This window comes from Peromyscus leucopus, chromosome X (assembly GCF_004664715.2).
Source record: "Peromyscus leucopus breed LL Stock chromosome X, UCI_PerLeu_2.1, whole genome shotgun sequence".
Taxonomy (NCBI): Eukaryota; Metazoa; Chordata; class Mammalia; order Rodentia; family Cricetidae; genus Peromyscus; species Peromyscus leucopus.
Window position 1 is genome coordinate 102,680,896 of NC_051083.1, and position 20,293 is coordinate 102,701,188.

The following is a 20,293-nucleotide window of genomic DNA, read 5'->3' on the forward strand; positions in this document are numbered from 1 at the left end:
ACTTATCATTTTGTGTTGCGAACATTTAAAATCTTCTCTACTGGCTATTGAAATATTCAACTAACTGTTGTCAATTATAGCTATGCTGCTGGGCAATGGAATGTTATTGATTCTATCCAGCTTCACTCCTGTGCCAATTAACTATTCCTTTCTCCACACACCCTGATGCTTTTCTCATGTTCTAGTAACCACTACTTTACTCTCTACTTCCGTTAGATCAATTATTTTAGACTGTACATATACGTATGAACATACAGTTTTTGTCTTTCTATTCTTGACTATTCTCAATGTAATTAATGTCCTCTTGCTGTGGCTGAAAATAACAGGATTCATTATTCCTAATAGCCATATTATTATATAGATACCATTATACTGAAGTAGAGGCCTACTCTACTTCACTGCCATCTCATTTTCGTTTTTAGTTGGAGTTAAAAGAAAACACAGAACTGTAATGGCAGGCAAGGTGGCTCAGTGGGTAAAGGCATTTGGACCTGCATGGTAGAAGGCCCTTGCCATCTCTGACTCCAACATGTGCCATAGAACACATGCATGTGCATGTGTACACACAAAATAATTAAACAAAAACATAATTTAACTGTTTAAACTATATTTTATGTATATAGGTATTTTGCCTGCACATAGTTCTCTGCATCAATATGTGTGCCTAATGCCCATGGAGGCCAGAAGAGGGCACAGGGTCCTCTATATCTGAAACTGGAGTCACAGACAGTTGTGAGCTGCCATGTGGGTTCTGGGAATAGAACCTGGGCCCTCTGGAAGAGCAGCCAGTGCTCTTAACCAGTGAGACATCTTGCCAGCCCCATAAAATATAATTAAAATTTAAAAACATATACATAAAGTTTATCTGTGGGAATATAAATCAGCACAGCTATCATGAAATAAGAATGAACTACCATATGATCCACCAAACACTCTTCTAGGTATACAGTCAAAGCAAATGAACTCGGCACCTCATAAAGATATCTGGCTCTCATGGTGATTGCAGCCCTTTCACAATGGGCAACTTATAGAGACAACCTATGCATTTTCAAGAAATAAGTGGCAAAGGAAATTGTGTTAAACATATTGTAGTAATTAGATTACTGGATCTTTTAAAAGAGGATATTCTGCTTTCTAGCAACAAGGATGAACATGGAAGGCATTATGCAAAGTCAAGTAAACCAAACATGGGAAGAATATGGTACATGATCTTGCTTATTTGTGGAATCTTATAAAGAAAATAGAGGATGAGAATACAGTTAGTGCTAGAACATTATCTTAACTTGACATATGTGAGACTTGAGTCCACTCTCCAACTCTACAAAAAGTGGAATATGTAAAAATATATAGAACTAAAGAGTAGAACAGTAGTTACCAGGGGCAGTGAGGAAGCAAGGTAGGAATAAGTAAATCAAAGAGAATAAAATTTCAGTTATGTAGGATAAATAAATCTAGATCCCTAACATTATAACATGATGATTGAAGTTAATAATATTTTATTATTACAGGGAATTTACTAATTGTATCAAAAATGATAGGAGTAAGTTTCTCTTATGACATTAATAGTAACTATGTAAGTAGATGATATATTAATTTGTTTGATTGTAGTGGTCACTTCACTGTGATATAAAAATATGTGGTGGGGCTGGAGAGATGGCTTAGTGGTTAAGAGCACTGACTGCTCTTCCAGAAGACCCGGGTTCAATTCCCAACACCCACATAGCAGCTTACAACTGTCTGTGACTCCAGTTCCAGGGAACCCTCACACAGACATACACACAGGCAAAACACCAATGTACATAAATCTATTATTTAAAAAATGCAATAAAGTCAATGCAAATAAATCAATCATAAAAATATCATGTGGTACACCATATACATATACAATAAAAATAAATCACAATAACTCAGGAGAGCAGGCCCTGCACCTCACCTGGGCAGCATAGTGGAGCTGACCCTGTTGGCAAGGTTGTGGTTGAGGTCCTGAGAGTAGGCGAGCGGGCTCCATCCCCCTCATTAGTGAGGAAAAGATACCCCCCCCCGCCCCTCTCCACCTGCAGCAGGCAAGAGAGTTGACCCTGCCTCTCATTAGCAGCAGCACTCAGGAAAGCTGGCCCTACACCTTGCCTGGGCAGCACAGTAGAGCTGACCTTGTTGACAGAGGTACGGGTGAGCCAGTCTGTAGAACATGATGGTGAGAGATCTGGCCTCTTCCCTCATCTGTCATATGGTGGCATAGGCGAGGGAGAGAAGTCCTCCCACCCCCTTGCAGCCTGTGGTAGGCGGAAGAGCTGGCCCTGAGGTAGTGAGAGCAAAAGAGCCGGCTCTGCCTCTCACCAGCTGCAGCACTCAGGAGAGCGGCCCCTGCCCCTCGCCTGGGCAACACAGTAGAGCTGGCCCTGGTGGTGTGGGTGTTAGGTGAGCCTTCCTGAGGGCATGAAAGCAGGAGAATCAGACCCTCCCCTTGCTGCTTACTACATAGGGTGAGCTAGCAGTGGGGTGCTGGAGGGCTCACCTGGTGGTGAGTATTAGGGAGAGCTGATGGTTATGAGAATGGGGGAGATGTGGTGGGCTGACCAACCCAGAACGGGGCTATGAGTTGGCCTACCCCAACATCTACCCCATCTATGATCTGCTGGAGCATGTGAAGGGGCCCATCCTTGCATATCCAAAGCTGCAGGATCTCCATGACACAGGGCAACAACAGAAGTCCCAGTGAGGGCCCAGCATCAATAGTGTAACAGAAACCAGAGGCCTCCACCCAGACCAATGACTGTTTGCAATGAACACTTGCAAGTAAAGATGGATGGACCAAAGGGTATATGGTGCGACTCACTGTGTCACACTACAGCTTCCCTGGTGAGATTTTTCTTTTAAATTTATTTTATTTTATCTTGTTGGGGATGTTGCAAGGGAAGAGGGAGATATGAAGGGGCATGGAAATGAATGGATTGAGTTGAATGATGTGAAATTCACAAAGAATCAATAAAATATTAAATTAGGAAAAAATAAATCACAAAAACAAACATCTTTTTCTGCATGTGTCTATGTGTGCTGTATGTGTATAGTAGGTATACTTGCTTCTCTGTGTGAAAGTACATGTATACACATGCACAGGTGTGTGTGTGTGTGTGTGTGTGTGTGTGTGTGTGTGTGTGTGTGTGTGTGTGTAGGCCAGAGATTGGCATTAGGTGTTTTCCTTGATTGCATTCCACTTATTATTTACTAAGCAGTTTCCCAATGAACCAGCAGATCACTGATTCGACTAGTGTAGTCAGCAGACTTAGGCAGGGATTCCTCTGTCTCTGCATCCTGAGCACTGAATTGCAGGCAGACCACCACGCCCACTTGCATTTACATGGGTACTAAGGATCCGAATTCTGGTCCTCACACTTGCATAGCAAGTACTTTAGTCACTGAGCCATCTCCCCAGCCAAACAACCTTTATGCACACATTTCAGCAGTGTTAAATTATATTCAGAGTGCTGGGCAGCATGTCTCTAAAATTTTCATCTTGTAGAACTAAAACTCTATACCCATTTACCCTTTCCACTGGCCCCTGATAACTGCCATTTAACTTCCTGCTTCTATGAGTTTGACAACTTTCCATATCTGAGGTGAGTGGAATCATACAGCATTGTATTTTTTTTGTAGGCTTATTCCACTTAGCTTAATGTCTTCAAAGTTCATCTATGTTGTAGCATGTGACAAGATTCCCTTCCCTTTAAGGCTTTGACTGGTATTTCACTGGGTGATGAATAACCACTTTTTCTTTGTCCATTTATCTGTTAATGGGTATTTCTACCTATTGGCTACTATAAACAATGTATCAGTGAAAACAGCAGTGTTAATGTCTCATCAATATTCTGCTTTGAATTGTTTTTTTCTACATTTTAATATTTCAAAAATAAAAGTAAAGATAATGAAATGAAATAGGAAAGGGAATATATTTGAGATGGGATACATGAATAACAACCAAATTATATTAGAAATGAGATTTCAAAAACATAAGCTGGGAATGATGGTGAACACCTTTAATCCCAGCACTGAGGGGTCAGAGGAAGACAGAACTCTAGTTACAGTCCAGTCATGGCTACATAGTGTATCTCTCTCTCTTCTACCATCCCTCCCTCCCTCTCCCTCCTTCTCTCTCAAACTGTCCTCTGCCTTCCTTCATATGTATGCCTCACCACGTGCCCTCCATCCACAAAGAGAAAATAAATAAATGTTCAAAATGTAAATACACATATTATTATTTAAACTCAATATTTGTTTTTTATAAAGTGATAGTCTATCTGTCCAACAAATACAGATCTTATCTAGGAATAGAAGCAACTAGAACCAAATGACATTTTTCTAAGTGAACATTGTTTCTTACAGAATAAATACAACTGATATACATGTATCAAATAGCAATTCTTCACTCCAGCACATAATCTGATAAGAGTAAAAGACATTTTTTCTCATAACCATTTTCAAGCGCATATGATCACATTCTCTATTATGTGTGCAGAAACAAAGACCTGGACTCCTAATGTTGCCTTTGATTGTGAACACTGAATCATAATTAAGATGCATGCACTTAGCTTTAATATTTTTGTTGTTTCAGTATTTGTGAGAATCCAAAGTCAGGCAATTTGTTTCAAAGCAATTGTGATTATTAGAAATGAAGTGGCCCCTTTAGTCTTTGCATTTGTCTGGTTTTATGTCAGTATAAATTAGCATAAAATAGGCACTGAGTGGGATAGCATTGAAATACGGTTATTCTTTTCATCTAATGCATTACAATGGAGGAAAAGAAAATAGTCATTAGTGGATGAATGAGAAATCAGATGGAAGAGATTTAGAGTACCTGACTTTTGTGTTTCAATAGCTTGACAACTTGATGTATGCTTCAGAAGTATGACTTTTTTTTTTTCCACAGAGAGTCTTCCAAGTCTACCCTTTGTTTATACAACTTGGCTTCACATTTGTTAATTTTCTACAAATTGCAGGTAGTAATGTGACTCTGGGAACTAGGCTGGCTTGTTATTCTTGGTCTCACATCCTCTGAACGTCTATGTATGCCAATCACATGTAGGCCTAGGGAACTCATGGAACTGGTATCAAAATTCATGCCTTCAGCAAAGTATTTTTTCCCCTTCAACAGGACTGTAATTTGGTCCACATTCCAGTGGACAACTATTAGGATGTTATGCTACAAAATAACTGCAGATAGTTGGAAGCTTAATAGCCTGCATGGGCAAATACCATAGTACAGGAGCATATAATGAACAAACATACGGATATATGTTCTGCTCCAATAACACAGCCAGGGGGCAGACACAATGCAGCATGTGCTGAAAATACTCTCTTCTCCACTGTGAGTACAGAGCAAGCTGGTAGGAAAATGGATTATATGCCTTTTCCATCTCAGCCTATTGGCTTGCCCTAAACACTCAAGGGCATTACTTTCTACTACATAGATAACGGTGGAACTATAATTTAAAAGATGGGGGTGAAAGTTATGTTGTCCAGATGATCCTCAAAAAAGGGACACAGGATCAGCCAGCAGCTGAAAGCGAGGAAAAGCGAGGCCCTTGCAAGGCTGGCCGAGAACATATCAGCCTATAATTTTTCTGGGTACTGTATGGTTGAAGGTAGCTGTAATTCTTCACCCAAGGTACAAGCCTGCCACCTGTGCTCTCCTCTAATTATCTTTGATCAGGCTTATGTGGTAGGAAGTTATGCTTCAGCAGCTGCGATTGAGCCCAGGGCATAGCTAAGTCCATAATTACCAGCAGGTTAAATCAGAACTCTTTCAGAATCTAGCAGCTATTTGAGTAAACCACTTTATTTTTAGACTACAAACTTGTCCTTTTGTACCTCTCGGAGAACTTAGAAAAGAGTAAGTAATAGTTAAGGAAAGGCAAATGTGTCAGTGAACATACAGAAAATGAGAAGAGAACTTGATACAGGAAGGAAAAGTAAGTATTCACTGCAGAGAGAACTTACACACTTCTTCAACAACCAGCCCCAGAGAGTAAGACAGGCCTTAGGGGCAGTCCAGTTGGAGAGTAGCAACATTTTAAAATGCATTCCTCCAGTTGACCACTGAAGGACAGCTATCAGAACACCTGGCCAGGCGGTGGTGGCACACGCCTTTAATCCCAGCACTCTGGAGGCAGAGGCAGGTGGATCTCTGTGAGTTTGAGGCCACCCTGGGCTACAGAGTGAGTTCCAGGAAAGGCGCAAAGTTACACAGAGAACCCCCCCCAAAAAAAAGAAAGAAAACCTGGATTTAGGTCCTAACACTGTGTGATGAAATCATCGGAAATTCTTTAACAAACTCCATGATGCTCAGGCATCTCATATAAATTAAAAACAAAAAGAGCACACCAAAATATACCACAAATATATTGTAAAAAGCAAATAACACAGAAAGAGCATTTAGCAGCACCCTTGGCACCTAATAAATGCTTGTTAGGAATAACAATAATTCCTAATATTAGAGCATATAAGTGTATCTGACTCTGCAGGAGAGAAGGGAAACTCCTTTGCCTACATCTTCTAATTAGAATTGTATGAAAGAGTTGATGAAATGAGCTCTTTCAGGTTGAAGAGAAGAAACTATAGTCCCCCTCTGAGATTAAGAAAGGCTATCCCCAAATAATATGTTTGTCCCATCCTTCTGTAATGCCTCTGAAATGGTACAGCTGAGGTTAAAGAAAATGGTACCTAAACTAATTAAGTACTTCCAAAGGAGATGACTACTCATAATTTAATGTAAGCGACGCTTAATAAACCCTCCTTTAACTGTGTAAACAAAAAGAGGGAACTATGACTGTTTTAGAGGCACCTAAGTGAAAGTGCTTGTGGGACCTTCTGCATGTAGGGCTTTAGACCTGATTCTGCTTTCCTGATCACCTTCAGATGCATGCCACTGGAAAAACCCAGCAACACCAACCCATGGAGATGGCCTTACTCAAATGCGTGTGTGCATCTTCCATCTCTAAAGAGGGCGTTCCAAAAGGATGGGAGTCACTTGTGTATGTGCTAGGGCAGCTGTGCGGCTGGAGCAATGCCACTCTGATTCCCCACTGAAACAAAGGAAGTGAAGTCTGTTTTCAAAAAAATAATGTTTAACACTTGAGCCAAGAAGTTATATCCAAATGTTATCCTCCTCAAAGAACACTGTGGTAATTATGACTATATGATTAAACAACACTGGGAAAGACTGTGTGAGAGAGAGAGATTTTTAATTTTTAATTTTTTTTCATCTTAAGCCACCAGTAGTGTGGTCATTTACTTGGGCTCTAAAGGGCACCACCTGACATTTGGTCTTTGATGGATTTAACAGGCTGCTTGTAAGCTTAAAGGTTTTCTTTGGTTAAATCAGGTTTTTATCTCAGAGGCTATTTGCAACTTTCAACTTTATGTTCTTTCTTACAGAAATGTCAGTGTTTGCTTTTGCTCTGAACTGGGCATAGCAACTCAAGGTTTATCCCTGAGTAGCTGGGAAAACAGAAGATCCTTGGGTTTCGGCCTATGTTCTAAACCTCCCACAAGCAATCTGTATGAAGCATTCCTTCATAATCCATAAGTCTTACAACATTCAAAGGATGGTGTAAGGCTTATGGATGACTGAGCAACAACAGTTTTTCTGTGGGAGATGATGCAGTTGCTTGCCTTTATTCTCTTCCTGGTGGAAGAAAAACATTCTGATGCTGCGCTTGAGAAACACATTTTCTATGGGTTCTGTGGAAAGAACGATCTCATTCTGTATGGGAAGTTAAAGCGCGGCTGGGCTTGCACTGCACCTTGGCAGGCCTCTTGTGCACTCCCTCGGGAATCTCTCAGAACAGTTGTTCTAAATCCAAACTGTTACCACTGTTCTCAAGCCCCTGGTCCTGCCCCAGCTGTTCTTCTCACAGATGACCTCACAACCTACTTCACCACAGAGACTCTGGTCAGGCAGCACCCCTCACCCCCACCCCCACTGCCATTCCCCTTCTTTCCTCAAAGCACATAATGCTTTCGCCTGTTTTCTACCACAATCCTTCTGTCTCAAAGAAAGCCACATTTCCTTGCCAAGGCTACCTCCTCTACTTGACACTCGATACTCCCCCACCCCACCAATTTTCTTGAGAAATATTGTTCCATCGGTTATTTTTAGTCACCCTTTCTCTGTAGTCGATATTCAGAGTTCTCTGGCTTTGAGCAAAATCATCACCAAATTTCTTGCCTACCCTCCACAAGCCAGATTTCTCCCTGCCTCGTTTCTTAGCATTAACTCACCCAGTAACCCCTTGCAACCTAGCTTTTACCCTCCAGTCTATTGAAGCTACAATCACGACAGTCAGCAATGATGTTGGAATGAGCAAATTCACTGGCTTTGTCTCAGAATTCATCTTTGTTGACCTCGTTATATATATAGCTTTGCCCACTATGGACCACTTCGTCTCTTAAAATTCCCTGCATTCTTTCCTCGGTGACTGCTTTGGATCTATCTTCCTCCGTTCCTGAAATGCACACGGTGCCCACAGTTTGTGTTCTTTTAAGCCTTGATTTTGGTGAACACACTCAACTTTTCTTTTGAGAAATTAACAAAATTTGGTTATTCTAGGTTGAAAATGAAATTTGAGGGAGTAATTTGGGTGATAATGTCATATACCCAATGGTCCTCTCTATATAGATAGCTTCTTAATCCCTCTCATTCATTCATATACTCATCCATCAACTGACTTGAGTGCATACCACAAAATAGGGTGACTATATAATTTAATCATTCTAACTGGACATTTGATGGTTTAGTTTCTTTCTGTGTTTCCTATAGTGCTAGATATAACTCAGGGATCTGTGCATGGTAAGTAATTATGCTAACATGGAGCTATATCCCAAACAAAGTGGGACATTTTGAGTGTGAAAGGTAGCAACATTAATGGTGATGTCAGAGTAACAGGCATAAAGCCAAGTCATTGTGGGTAAACTGCGATATATGGAAACTCTGTAACACTAAGTATTGTAAAAGTAAAAAAAAAAATAAACCTACAAATTTATCTAGCCTTCAAAAGTATTTTGCCCAATAAAGTGACACTATAGCCATATAAATAAATAATATTATTAGAAATATATAAATACCCTTGGAGTGTTTTCAGTCAATTACCCCGAGTTTTCAAGATTAGAAGGAAAGTATTTTCACCTTCCAGAATCAGGAAAAGCTTTACAAAGAAGTAGTCAAGTATCCATTGAATATGTGAAGATGAAGATGGATAGGAATTTCTTGTCAGAAAAAGTTACTTTTCACCAAGTATCCATATTGGTCGTTGATGATCCTAAACATGTGCAAATGCATAAAAGAGAAAGTTGCAGGGCACAAATTGAACTGAGAGAGCATATCAGCCTAAGTAAGGCAGATTATATGAAAAGCCACAATGAACAACATTGGAAAAGTAGATCCAGATCAAATTCCTGAATGTCAGGGATATAATAATCTAATTCAGGCCAGTAATGGGCTATAGAACTAAACAGAGAATTCTCAACAGAGGAAACTCAAGTGGGTAAAGACATTTAAGGAATTGCTCAACACCCCTAATTATCAGGGAAATGCAAATCAAAACAACTCTGAGATACCACCTTACACTTGTCAGAATGGCTAAGATCAAAAACACTGAAGACACCTTATGCTGGAGAAGATGTGGAGCCAGGGGAACTCTCCTCCACTGCTGGTGGGAATGCAAGCTTGTGCAACCACTTTAGAAATCAATATGGCGCTTCTTAGAAAATTGGGAATCAATCTCCCCCAAGATCCAGCTATACCACTCTTGGGCATATACCCAAGGAATGCTCAATCATACCACAGGGCACTTGCTCAGCTATGTTCATATCAGCATTGTTTGTAATAGCCAGAACCTGGAAACAACCTAGATGCCCTTCAACGGAAGAATGGATAAATAAAATGTGGTACATATACACAATGGAATACTACTCAGCAGAGAAAAACAATGACATCATGAGGTTTGCAGGCAAATGGATGGATCTAGAAAAAATCATCCTGAGTAAGGTAACCCAGACTCAGAAAAACAAACATGGTATGTACTCACTCATAGGAGGATACTAGATATGGAACAAGGATGACTGGACTGCTACTCACAACACCAGGGAGGCTACCTGGAAAACAGGATCCCAAGAAAGACACGAGGATCGCCCAATGACTGAGAAATGGATGAGAGCTACATGAACAGCCTGTATGTGAGTGGGAGTAATGAAGGGCGAGGGTCGAGGGAAAGAGAGCTTGGGGGAGCGGGAGATCCCAACTGGATCAAGAAGGGGGGCCTGGAGAGATGGCTCAGAGGTTAAGAACACTGGCTGCTCTTCCAGAGGTCCTGAGTTCAATTCCCAGCAACCACATGGTGGCTCACAACCATCTAGAATGAGATCTGGTGCCCTCTTCTGGCCTATAGTCGTATGTGCAGGCAGAATACTGTATACATGATAGATAAATAAATAAATAAATCTTACAAAAAAAAAAAACAGAGAGGGAGAACAAGGAATAGGAGACCATGGTAAGTGAAGACCACATGAGAATAGGAAGAAGCAAAGTGCTAGAGAGGCCCACAGAAATCCACAAAGATACCCCCACAATAGACTGCTGGCAATGGTCGAGAGACAGCCCGAACTGACCTACTCTGGTGATAGGATGGCCAAACACCCTAATGGTCATGCTAGAAACCCCATCCAATGACTGAGGGAACTGGATGCAGAGATCCACGGCCAGTCCCCGGGTGGCGCTCCGGGAGTCCAATTGGCGAAAAAGAGGAGGGTTTATATGAGCGAGAATTGTTGAGACCAAGGTTGGATAAAGCACAGGGACAAATAACCAAATGAATGGAAACACATGAACTATGAAGCAGTGGCTGAGGGGCCCCCAACTGGATCAGGCCCTCTGAATAGGTGAGACAGTTGATTGGCTTGATCTGTTTGGGAGGCATCTAGGCAGTGGTACCAGGTCCTGTGCTCAATACATGAGTTGGCTGTTTGAAACGTGGGGTTTATGCAGGGACACTTGGCTCAGTCTGGGAGGAGGGGACTGGACCTGCCTGGACTGAGTCTACCAGGTTGATCTCAGTCCTTGGGGGAGGCTTTGCCCTGGAGGAGGTGGAAATGGTGGGTGGGCTGGGGGGAAGGGGAGGGGGGCAGAAGGGGGGAGAACAAGGGAATCCGTGGCTGGTATGTAGAACTGAATGGTATTGTAAAAAAAAATAAAAGGAAAATGATATTTTTCAGATGAGCGTGGTGTTGTTCCCCTTTAATCACAGCGCTTGGGACGTATATCAGAATCTTCTACATCTCTCTGAGTGACATGCCCAAAATCAAACTCATCATTTACCCCCTCAAAACACTTCTCTATATAGTTTCCTACTCCTTGGCTAAGCCTGGTTACACAAGCTTGTAATCTCAGATCCTCAGGAAACTTAGGCAGGAATATCAAGAGGTCAAAGTCTACCTGAGGCTAATAACCAAAACTTCCATTCTACCTCAAAAGAAGGTGCTCAAGTTTATACCATGAACCAGGACAGAAGGGAGTTTAGGTCTATATCCTTCAGCACAGACAGTCTGGATCTGCGTAAGCCAAGTATTCCAAACAGATTATCTCCACTCCCCAGTAGAACTCCCCATTTGCACATACCAAGCACCCCAAAACATATCCAAAATATGCAGCTGGATTTTTAGTAGTCCAGACCAAAAGCCCAGCCATCTTTAAAACAGACCTTCTCTGTTCTGGATTTTGTTGTTTGCTATATGAAGGAAGGACAGTATACAGGGGCTACTTTTCATTCAGGTTTGGCTTTGAGGTTTTATTTTTCCAAAATATTGACTTAAATAACATCTTAACGATCCAAACTAGGACTTACAGTTCTTCTAACCCCGTTTAACCTTTCTGTGTCTCATCTGTGAAGCCTCTTGGCCAACATCACATACCAAATCAGTGACATAGTCATCATGAGGCCCCCAGTGCTTGCTTCCCAGTTTCATATTTTAAGTAAGCCAAGTGACAGAACATAGGGGAAAACTGGGTCAGAGAAACAAAGTTGGCCTAAAAAGTCGCTGTTTAAAAACAAAGCCAATTACACAACATGACATTTCTCATCTATAAACAGAAAAGCAAGCAGAGGTCCCAGCAGCTTTCTTTTCCGATGGATGCACAGAGGCACTGTCATGAGAGGGGCAAAAGAACGAATCCATCATCTTTCTCCACTCTTTGATCAGATGCAGATCCAATTCTGACCACTTTCAGAAGGGCTGGGAAATGAAGTTAAGAAAGTGGCTAATATAACAGAACTATAAACTTTGTTTGCTTTGGTTTAGGGGGGGCAGGATCTCCCTGGCTGTCCTGGAACTCACTGTGTAGACAAGGCTAGCCTAAACTCACAGAGATTCACCTGCCTCTGCCTCTCTAATGTTTTCCATAAGATACTTCAAATATATATATATAATGAGATTCAAGTTGTCTTGTTGTTGAAACTAATGCACTGTAAGAGTGATTCTCAATCTTCCTAGCACTGTGATTCTTTAATACAGTTCCTTATGTTATTGTGACCCTCAATCATAAAATTATTTTCATTCCTACTTTCATAACTATAATTTTGCTACTGTTACAAACCATAAAGTAAATGTCTGAGTTTTCTGATGGTGTTATGTAAACCCTGTGATAAGATCAGTCAAACCAAAGAGGGTCACGACCCACAGGTTGAGAACCACTGCTTTAGCACCTCATAGCATTTATCATGGTTTTCCCATAGGTAACCCAGGGAAGCTTCAGACTTGCTCACACTGAAGAGGGTTGGACTCCTCTTTCTCTAAGAAGTTGTTCGATATTACCCACCATGGTCATCCTCCTTGTCCTCAATAACATATGCTTGCTCTGCTCACCTAGGGCCTGGGCTCTTGACTCTACAACTCAATGGTAATCAGCATATTTGGTAACCCTTCAGTTTGGGTGATACTCTGGGTTACCTTTAAGATCAGAAGTTTGGATCTCAACTACTTTTTGGCTTTGATTATTCTGTTTGTGTTTCCAAAACAAAAGTGAGGTTATAAAAATATTAAATGCTCACTGCAAAAACTTAGGAAAGAAAAGATCAGTCAATGAAGAATAACATAAAAATGAGCAAAGCTATCCATTTCCACTGCCCAGATGAAGCCCTCTTCTACCTCAATTTCCTTGAGAAGCCCTGAGAAACACCACTCTTCCATGTTGTGACAGCCTCTTAGAATCCCTGCAATTTTATTTAACACAATAATCCAGCGGTTCAGAACTTCATTCGTGAACAGAGTAAAAACATCTGGACTTCTCTTTCTCAGTGTATGCTAGCCACAAGATGAATAACTAGGCCCATCATGCCCATCAGACCTGTAGCCATGTTGGACATCTGGCATCTGGAACAGACATATGCTCTCAACATCTGACCTGAAGAACCTCCTCATTGCACAGAGAACAAGCATACTCAGGCATCAATTTTAGGCCTTAAAGGGGTTTTGGGAAGTGTGTGTGTGTGTGTGTGTGTGTGTGTGTGTGTGTGTGTGTGTGTGTACAAACACAGTAGATATTCATATGTAATCAAGTAATTTTAGATTTTATAATTTTTTTAAATCCTAATGTTTCTGATTTAAATCTAAAATCTTCAATTAGGTATTTTAATTTTTCTAGAAGAAATTGTCTACTGTAAAATATTTAAAGTTCACTCTTTTTACAACTTTATTCTTTTGAGAATGGTACTACTTGTGGTGTACCAAGAAGCAATTGATTTTAAGTTGCTTTCACTAGTCTATCTACCTCATTAAAAAGTGAGCTTGACCTACTTGTGTTCTAGAGTAAGGAAGGAGCACCCCCCTGTGGTAATGTTTTGAAGTGCACCAAAGAAAATACTCTTAGAATCCTCTCTCGTCCCTCTCCCTTTCTCCCTAAAATCACAAAGTTTTTAGAAGAGTCATCTTAAAGACTTACCTATAAAAGTATTTTTAGAATACAAAGAATATCCTCCAACATATTATAAATTCTCTCCCCCAATATGCTCACAGTGACAAAAGGATAAAGTTGAGCTAAGATTGTACAAAACCTCTTGCTTGGTTATTGCACTTGGCACTTGATAAAAAGCTGGAAATGATGGCTCATGCCTTTAATCCCAGCTTTGGCAGAGGTAGGCAAACCTCTGTGAGTTCAAGGACAGCCTAGTCTACACAGTGTGTTCCAGGCCAAACAATGAAACCCTGTCACAAAAACAAAAAAATAAGAACAAAGGAAGGAAGGAAAGAAGGAAGGAAGGAAAAAGGAAGGAAGAAGAAAGGAAGGAAGGAAGGATGAAAGAAAGAAAGAAAGAAAAAAAAAGAAAGAAAGAAAGAGGTAAAGGAAAGGCACATAATAATACAGCAAATATCCAGAATATTTTTTACTTGGTACCTGACATCATAATAGCTAACAGTTTTTTAATATTTAGTTATACAAGTACATTCCATGTGAGATATAAATACATATGGACACATACTAATTTAATACGTACCATTATATATATATGTATATATATGTATATATATATATATATATATATTAGGTACTCTTACCAATTACATACTCTATACATCATGTACTATTACCAATTCCATTTTACAGATGAAAACGTGGTACCTAGAGGAAATCAATTGCTTAAGGTGACACAGTTAATAAGCATCATTAAGAACTTGAAGCTAACTAGCCCAGACTGCACACCACTGTACAATATCACCTCTCTAAAGCTAAAATTTTATATGGTCTCTTTCAAAATAATCAATCCAGAGTCAGAATCTTGTCCATATTCTTTCCCTAACTCGCCACAGGCAATAAAAGACCCATGTTTCTATATATACTCCTTCCTCTGTGTCTTTCATGAACTTGCAATTCTGGTTTATCTCCCCTGCTCTTCCCTACTCTGAAAATGATACTGAGGTTCCATAGAAAGTTTTTTATCTTAGAATCTAAGGTTTGTGACCATTCACCATCTATCTTTGTCTTATCCTCCTCCAACATCTACAGGATCTCAGCCCTTTCACACATCAGCCACTTAAAATCATGAGGATAACACTTTTCTAAAATTCCTCCAATGTTAATAGAAATCAGAATTTTTCTTAAAACATTGACTTCCAAAATATTTAGTCTCAGACTATTCTCTCTCTCTCTCTCTCTCTCTCTCTCTCTCTTCTCTCTCTCTCTCTCTCTCTCTCTCTGTGTGTGTGTGTGTGTGTGTGTGTGTGTGTGTGTGTGTGTGTGAAATGTACCTATGTACCTTCAAACTAAAGTTGGCAGTGTGCATACTATCCAGCTAAGGAACAAAAGGAAAATTGGTGATCTTTGTAACTCTAACAAAAAGTAAAATCTATGAATAGGTAGAAAACAAGAGTGTATTCTACATCCCCAAGTTACCAGATATTTCAAAATATCATCAAGTTACCAGATGACTTTCAAAAGAAGGGAGTAAATAGTTTTAGTGCAGTGGTTCTTGACCTTCCTAATGCTGCGACCCTTTAATATAGTTCCTTATGTTGTGATGACTCCCAACTATAACAATATTTTCATTGGTACTTCATAACTATAATTTTGCTACTGTTATGAATCATAATGTAAATGTTTCCAATAATTTTAGGTGACCCCTGTGAAAGAGTTGTTTGCCGCCCCTGAAGGGGTTGCAACCCAGAGGTTAATATCCCTAGCTGGTCTAGGGATACCCTGGGAGCCAGCTACCATAGTATCCTGCCTTTTGCATTTTTTATTCCTTACTAAGCTAAATGCGGAAGTAGCTCATCCTGACCAAAATGGGAGCCTTGGGTAAATTCCTCCTCCCCTTTTGTCTGTGATCCTTGAGCACCACCCAAACTGCAAACTGGCTAGATATCCACAACCCAGCAATTTTCTCCATGCCATTCTTCTCTAACTCCCTTCCCTAATTTGCTGCTCCTCCACTCCCCAAAGTTCTACTCCACTGTCTGGAGCTCATTCCACAATACAAAATCACTACCCCTTCTTTCTTCCACTTCTTCCTTCTATGCTCGCTCCATCTGCTACTGGTGACTAGAGGGGGCTTTCTATACCACAACTCCACGTCTTACAGAGCCATCTCAAGGCTCTTCTTCCTTGCACAACATGCAAGGTTGGCACTGAGTTAGAGAAACCTATGTTATCATTCTTCCTATCATCACCATCACCCTCCAGTGGTAGGCAGATTATTTTTCTTTAAGGTAACAGATGATACACATTTCAGGCTTTGTGAAATAAGGTTAAAGGTGGTCGTATGCCATATGTAAACAAATAGACATGATTGTGCTTCAGTAAAATTGTATTGACAGAAACAGGCAAGAAGACCAGATTTTACCTACATGCCACTCTAAACTACTAATCTTTCATTTCATAAAAATGTTATCTTAGTCCAATCAGTGCTGCACCCACATGGGAAACCTACCAGGGGATACACTCCAAAAGGAACATGACTCCTCCACCCCAAGCAGCTCCCAACTGCTGGAAGTACCTCAGCTAGGGGTGGGGCCTCAGGAGCCCTTCCCTCCATGAAGTCATTTTTACCTGGCTTGATCTTGTACAGTAACCCCTACAGCTGTGCTAATGAGACTCATTGATTTAAAAATAAATAAACAAAGAAAAATACACGCACAATTATAAATGGAGGACATAAAGTTGAGAAGTAGATGGAATGAGGCAAGGCGGGATTAGAGAGGGGTACAGAGAGGTGGCTATGATCAAGACACATCATATACATGTATGAAATTTTCACAGAATAAAATAATCCTCATGGATTGTGAAAATCAAAGTAACTATGTACCATATTTGCCTGTCCTTTTGTCCTGTCCTATAAGCCCTGGTCCATCCATGTTTATTGAGGACCTCAGTATTATGATGGTTAATATTGACTGTCAACTTGACAGGATGCAGAATCACTATGGAAACAAACCTCTGGGGTGGCTGTGAGGAAGTTTCAAGATTATAATCACTTGAGGTTGGGAATAGCTTCCTTAACTATGGATGGCACTATTTCCTGGGGTTGCCAACAAAATAGAAGGGTGTGAACTGAGCACCATCATTCATGGTTCTGCTTCCTGAGTGTGGATACAATGTGACCAGCTGCCTCATGTTCCTACTACCAATTCTTCCACTCTAAAATAAACTGTATTCCCTCTACCTGTAAGCCAAACAATCTTTTCATTTTTCACATTATGTTCTTCTGCATTTCATCACAGCATCAATAAAAGTAATTAATACAAACATATGGATCACAATCAATCTCTGCTTTCACCATGATTCTGAATAATTGTCAAATCCCTAAGAATTACTGATGTACAACCATGTCTCCACAGAATCTTGACATCTTCAATTCCAATGACTTGAAACTCCACTCCTCTTCAACAATCTAATCCACTGCTATAGGAAACATTCCTCTCTCTTAGGTCTTTTCAGACAGATAGCCCACTACGGCTTCAACTTCTATAGTAAGGACCATCCAACTTTTACTTCCCAATAAATCTGCTCTTTGATCTTGAATCCCCTGTTCATTAACTAGCAGTTAGTTTCCACCAGGAGCCTCACTGTTCTTACACTCAGTCCAAACAACCTAATCAATCACTCTTACTAGTACCCTCTACCCCCTTCTAGTTTTCTTTCTATACCTTAGCTACCAATATCACATCTTAATGTTGAATCAATTGATTATCAGATCTCTCTGATCTCTCTGATCTCAGTCAAGTAGATAAACACAGGCGGAGAATACTGTACTACTGTGTGAACTTGAGTTACTGCCTTTTTAATTTTGAAGTAGAGCCTTACTATGTAGCCCAGGATGTTCTAAAACTCACTAGATAGTCCAGACTGGCCTTGAACTCATAGTAATCATTTTACCTCTGCTTCCTAAGTGTTGGGATTACAGGCATGTGCCACCCTATATCCAGACAATGAGATTTTAACCTTAACTAGGCCTTCACTACCTGTAGTCAATCATTTTAATAGTTTCTGCTGAACTTATTATCCTTCTTGGACAAGACAATGTGGGGCTATAGGCTTTGAAAGCAGACAGATTTGGGTTTGAAATTTGGTCCCACATGTTTTTTAGCTGCCATCTCAAGAAAATTATTTAATCCTCCCCTTTATGTTACTTTCCTCATGAGCAAAAGGGAAGTATGTGTATTATGTGTTTAGTAAGATTCTATATAAAAACAACACATTCCATGACAACTATCTGAGGCTTAATAAATAACTCTTAACACGCACCCAGATTCAGCAGATCACTATACTCCTTATTTCAATAAAACAATTAAATGTTTCTTTATCCTGAGTTCCCCAGACAACAGAGGAACAGGTTTCCTGCTACAATTTTGCTGAATCACATAGAAGCACTGAGGTTCTAATGCTTGGCATACATACAGAAGCCATATGGTTCAACCTAAAACATCATTGAGTATGCAACCCCAAGGAAGCAGGGAAAAGGAAAGGGAAATATGAATGAGAGTCAATATAAAGTGTGTTGATAACACTTTTGAACTCCTGGGACTGTTTTCAGAGAGATGATATAAGCATGACTTGCATCTCAGAATAGTTAGTAAGGAAGATTGGAAAAGAATCTGTTGTCAGCTCATGTCTTCATTCATGTAAGTTTTGTGCTACTGAGTGGTATAAAGTCCCCTATATCTCTAGGCCACACTACACAACGGTTCCCTGGCCAGTAATATGAACCAATCTCACTACTCTACTAAAATGTCTGTGCTGAAGCCACCACTGGCCTCCATGTGGCCATATCCAAAAGGCAAATTTCTGTCTGGATCCATCTTGCTTTCCTGGAAATATTTGGTCCTGACAATTACCCAACCCTTACTGAAACTCTCAGGTTAATTACCATGCATATCTCATAATGTCCTGGTTGCTTCTTTTCTATCAGAAGCAACTTTTCTCTCAGAATGCTTTTGTTAGCCCCCTTCTCTTCTCATTTGACACAGCTTCCCAGGATTTGAAGAATTACTATGTGCAGACAACTTCCAAAATTGTATCTATAGTGTGAACTCTCCCAGGGTAGTCATCTTTAAACATATACATCCAGTTGTTTGGTGGCCATTTCATAACAACACTTCAAAACCTCACCATTTTAAAATAGAAACCCTTGCAACTATGGAAAAGAAAGCCATAGCACTGCACGTTCATTCTTGGAGATAAACTGGATGATTCCACATAAGCAAAAATGTTCTATCAATATTTTATTTTTGAGGTTATAGTTTAATTACACGTTCCCTTCCCTTTCCTCTCTCCAAACCCTTTGAGTCCAGATAATGCTATTCGTGTGTATATTTTTCAGGATGACCAATTGGTACTGGACAACTTATGGGTGTGTTTTTTCCTGGGGAAGAGCACTTCTCCCACTCCCAGCTTTGCTCTTTGGGTGGGGCTGAGACCTCGTGGGCTTTTCATCATCCCTTCTGTTGTCATCCTAAGCTCACATTTAGGGAGTCATGTTGGTGAGACTTTATGGGTGTAGCTTCTGGTATTACTAGGAGACACAGTCTCACAGGCAACTCCCTGGTCCACTGGCTCTTAGCATCTCCCTGCCCCCTCTTCCTCGATGCTCCTTGCGCCTTAGGTGCAGGAGTGTTTTGTAGATGTATCATTGGGCCTGGACTCCACAACTCTGCATTTTGATTGGTTTTGGTTTTCTGTAGTGGTCTCCATCTGTTGTAAAGAGAACTTTTGTTGATTATGGGTGAAGACTACACTTATCTGTGGGTATAAAAACAAATGTTTATAGATTATTATTAGGGATTGTGCTGGTTTAGCAAATTGGTGGTTGTAGATTCTCCTCCGATAACCATGATTTCACTAGCCCTGAGTAGTTAAGTTTCCACTACCAGACATGGTATCCCTCTTGCTGATCAGGTCCAATTAGAGAGCTGTTGGTTACTGCCAAGTTATGTGTGCCACTACTGCACCCTTAGGGTTATTGTGGCATGCTGGTCATTGATGTGGTGCTTAAGTGTCACAGCTAGGCAGGACTGCTGATTGCCTTCCTCCTTTGGAAACTTGCATGACATCTTCTAGTACTGTGAAATATGAAAGCTAGTCCTGAGGGAGGAGCACTCATGACCTGAAATTTATGTTTAGGCACCTCTTCCAATCCATCTTCAGCTGGTTGAATATTGTTGTGGTAGCCTTCTCCAAATTAGGGGTGGAATTTTCTAATTTCATTGCAGATGTTATAAGGTCTCTTCATTTTTGGAATTAGCCTATAGATTCCAG